This window comes from Chamaea fasciata, unplaced genomic scaffold (genome assembly GCF_029207755.1).
Source record: "Chamaea fasciata isolate MVZ Bird 193981 ecotype frontalis unplaced genomic scaffold, bChaFas1.0.hap1 SCAF_1, whole genome shotgun sequence".
In the NCBI taxonomy this organism is placed as follows: Eukaryota; Metazoa; Chordata; class Aves; order Passeriformes; family Sylviidae; genus Chamaea; species Chamaea fasciata.
Genome location: NW_027094086.1, coordinates 15850792 through 15854967, shown reverse-complemented (window position 1 = coordinate 15854967; position 4176 = coordinate 15850792). Strand labels below are relative to the sequence as shown.

At 36.6% G+C, this 4176-nt stretch overlaps 1 long non-coding RNA gene across 1 annotated transcript; it reads right to left on the bottom strand.

Annotated features, from left to right (window-relative positions):
• Nucleotides 1-926: 926 nt before the first annotated feature.
• Nucleotides 927-3579, bottom strand: LOC136301425 (uncharacterized). The gene is made up of 3 exons (XR_010723872.1): nucleotides 3401-3579; nucleotides 2495-2540; nucleotides 927-1466 (listed from the first exon to the last, which is right to left on the bottom strand). It is a non-coding gene; the product is annotated as an uncharacterized lncRNA (long non-coding RNA).
• Nucleotides 3580-4176: the final 597 nt, after the last annotated feature.

The window sequence follows — 4176 nt, the reverse complement described above, 5'->3', positions numbered from 1 at the left end:
AATTATAAGTATTATAATTAGATTGGGTTAATCTGGTTAAATGTTGGTGACTGCAATGTTAAAATCACCTGAGGTTCCTCATTGCTGGCAAATAATTGATTGGTGTGGAAGCAAAGGTATAATTCAGTTCTTTCTAAATTAAACTTTTATGTCTGGACAATGGACTTAAGACTAAATTCCAGTGAATATGCTGATTAGACCTCTGTTATCTCTAATGGGAAACTAAGCAACTAATTCCAAATGAAAGGACCTACATTAGGATACCTAGGTTTGAGTGAAAGGAAGCCTACACACAAGTGAATCTGAATTCATATCTTTCCATGTCACTAGAAAATAAATTAAATAATTGCATTTTAGTGACCTCATATTACTTCCAATCTTCATCATTTATATCTTCTGCTTTACTGTTTTCAAAAAATATCTGAGGGAAGATAAGATTATAAGCCAAATTCAGGCAACATTCTTGATCTTCTGAAGGTCTAATCCTGCAAAGTGCATGCATATCTGAACTCTTCCAGGGACATTGACTAGTTCTTTGGGGTTTTTTTCCAGCTTTGAAGATAAATCCACTTTTGCATTAACAACTCTCTTTTAACTAGGGATTTATTTACCCTTCCTAATTTTAAACAGTCAAGTATGAAAATTTGGGAAACAGATCATTATTTAGTCACCTAAATACCATTTTAATCATTAATTTAGTGATTTGCTTACTGGCATCTTATGCAGTCAAGCCTGAAAACTGGTCCTTTAATGCCTATAGATCAGCAAACTGGAGCCAGCCTTTTGTATTTATGAAAAGATAAGGCAACTGATAGAAGCTCTGTGTTTTCAGAGTAATAGCAATCAAGCCACTGCATTAAACAATTCTCTTTATTAATTCTTTTAGCAAGCACATGATCTTAAGTACCAGAGAATTTTGTTACAATACTTTTAAAAAGTTCATTGAAAACTGAAATACTGTGGTTCTCTTTGGCTTTTTTCTTTTTTTTTCCCTGGTTTATCTTCAATTGAATACAAATCCATTAGCTAGCAAGGGAATAGAGAACACAAAATATAGTCAATGTGCCCTGACTTTAAACATCTCTTAGGGATCATTTTATAGTGTTCCAATGAAAAACAGTGTGGGTTTGAGGAAAGGAGACCTTCCACATAAACACCATCTTTCTCAAAGTTATACCTTTGTTTGATTCTGCAATATGATGATGACAGATGCACACAGTCAAAGCTCTCAGCATCCTGAGGCTAAAAACAGCCCTTCCTGGCCCCATCCAGCCTCACATGTGGCCTCCCCTCCCACTTTCCCATCAACACTATGAGTGGCCATTACCGTCCCCTGGCTGGGGATATCTTGAACATACACTGCAGGCTTCTTTGCCTCCGGCTTGGCTCCTGGAAGGAGAGATCCCAGCTGCTGCCAGCCCAAGTCTCGGCCTCCCCGTGTTCATCCCCCATGGCACTGTGCATCACTGGTGAGAGAGAACACAGAGTGAGTGGGGTCACCCTCAGCCACCTCACCCCTCGTGGGGCAGCTTCTCCCTCTGTTCTCCATCATACTCATGACTGAAGCCTGTCTAAATACAGACACACTCCTCCACATCAGACATGAATACTCCTTTAGATCTTTCAAAAGATGCCATGTTTGATTAATTTTGGCACAAAAATTAATGTTTTTAATTAAAAAAATTAGCTTTGTCTCTGACACTTTCTGAAAGGAAAAACAGGTGAAACAGCAATGGTCCATTTAACTGTGTTTTGCTATTTTGATGAAATCTGAGCTCAGGTTTCAGTTGTATCTCATCGTTCACAGCAACAGAATTCACATTTCTAAACCTTGTTTGCAACAGACATAGCATCTTTTTCAGCTACAACAGCTCACATTTATAAGTAATTTTCACACTTAATTAGTTGCTTTTTGTCTGTTCATAAATACGTCCACTTTTTAATATAAAAATACCTGTCAATATTACTTATTAGGAAACTCAATTTAATTACTGAGTTTCCTAAATTAAAATTCCCCATATCCATATTTTCAGCACTGACAAACGCTAAAAGATTGTTGCTATGTATGTGAAAAATATCTACTTTTTTTTCTAATGGACCTGAGAAGAGACACAAAAGAGGAAATCATTAAATAGCTGAAGACTCATTTGATTAAATGCAGCTCTATTATTTTATCCAACCTCCCAACCTTGCATGTAGGTATGCAAGCTGCCAAAATTCAGGCAATCCAAGCCAATAGAATAGCGGCTACTGTAAATAATATAGTTTTCCTGGCTCAAAAGCTAAAAAATATAACAGAGTGCAGTAAGAATGACAAAAAAGAAGGGATAATTTGGTGCTAAGAAAGATGTTACTTTTTGGTGAAGATGTCTCCCAATCTCCTGATCAGTCAAAGCTAAAGAAGACCTTGTGTTACTGCAGCTAATTAATTTATAATTGATTTTTGCTATTCTAAGAAGCAAAACATGCTATCAGGAAAAGGACTTGAAGTTACCTGCAACTTATTCTCTCTTGGATGGTCAGCCTGTCAAACAGTTCTTCTGCAAAAATCATTAACTGTTTTGAATGGGGGGCTTGGTGTCATTTAAAATAAGATCCAAAAAGCAGCCTTACACAACACTCAGTGAAGCAGGACAGAAGAGGAAGGACCACAAAGTAAAGGAAAAAGAACTCTTTCAATAAACTGAGGATTTTCTGCTTTTCCATCCAAAACCTGGAGTAAGAATCAAATATATAAAACATGTAGGAAAACATGGGCAGATGTGTGTAAAATCCGGTTACAGCCCAGTTAGGTTTCTCTCTGTTGAATGGATTTGAGACAGATTTCTGTAAATGAATGCAAAGGAAAATGAAAATTTCTGATATTTTGCTTTCTATTTCAGTATATTAATTCCTTTAAGGTTTAAGGAAATGCAGTGGAGGATTAATTGCTTTTAGATTTTACTCAATGGGAGAAACTTCAAAGACTTGGTATTATTTTTCCTTAGTCTGATTGCAACTAAACCAATATATTATGTATGGCTTAAAATAAAACCATACTTACACCTATTCTTCTATAGATCATTACTTTATTTGGGAACTTTTTTTGACCTATTCTAGCTTTCCTACTGCATTCCTCATCCTCCAAACCTGTGCACTTACTCTATCTTATTCTGATTAGAAGTCTCATAGCAATATAGGATACAGCCTTGTCTACAAGGTAAATATTTTAACTAAGAAAAAAAATTAAAAAGAAGAAAGCAAATAATTAATGAAAAATTTATACAGACATATGCTTAGAAAGTAAGTGCAACTTGTAAGCAAGACTCTAAAGAAAAATTAAGAGAATGACAGAGAAAGATTTTAAACCATTCCCCAGAATAAAACCAACACTCCCATTCTATAGGTAGCATTTCTTTACCCTCTTCTCCCACTGAAAAATTGTTGCATGCAAATCTCTTAAATTATTAGATGCAGACCAGATGCAGTGGTAGACCTGCACTGGATGAGTCTTTCATGACAAATTAGAACTGTTTGATGGTGCTCAAACTGAATTAAACTGTGTTCTTGAATCTTATGATCTTCTTAAACTGACTGTTAGAAGATCATCTCCAGTTCAAGCAACAACCAATTGCAGTTGATTCAATAAATTGTGACAACACCTAAGAGCAGCTGGTCTTCAAATCATTAACCATGTGAGCAATTAATTGCTGAATAGAATTTTGAAAGTTAAAGGAATTCAGTATTTGCAGTGGCTGGTTTGGAGACTGGGAGCTGGGGCTGTTTAGCCTGGAGAAAAAGAGACTCAGAGTTGACCTTATCACTCTCTACAACTTCCTCAAAGGTGGCTGTAGTCAGGCAGGGGTTGGTTTCTTTCTCCAGGCAGCAACTGACAGAATGAGAGGACACAGTCTTAAGCTGCACAAGGGGAAATACAGGTTGGATATTAGGAAAAGGTTTTTTACAGAAAGAGTGATAAAGTACTGGAATGGTCTGCCCAGGGAGGTGATGGAGTCACCATTCCTGGATGTGTTTAAATAAAAAACTGGATGTGGCACTTGGCGCCATGGTTTAGTTAAGGTATTGGGGCATAGGTTGGACTCAGTGATCTTGAATGTCTCTTCCAACCTAGAGAGTCTGTTATTCGGTCATTCTGTGATACATCCTGTCTACTGTACTTGTATTTTCTTTATGGCA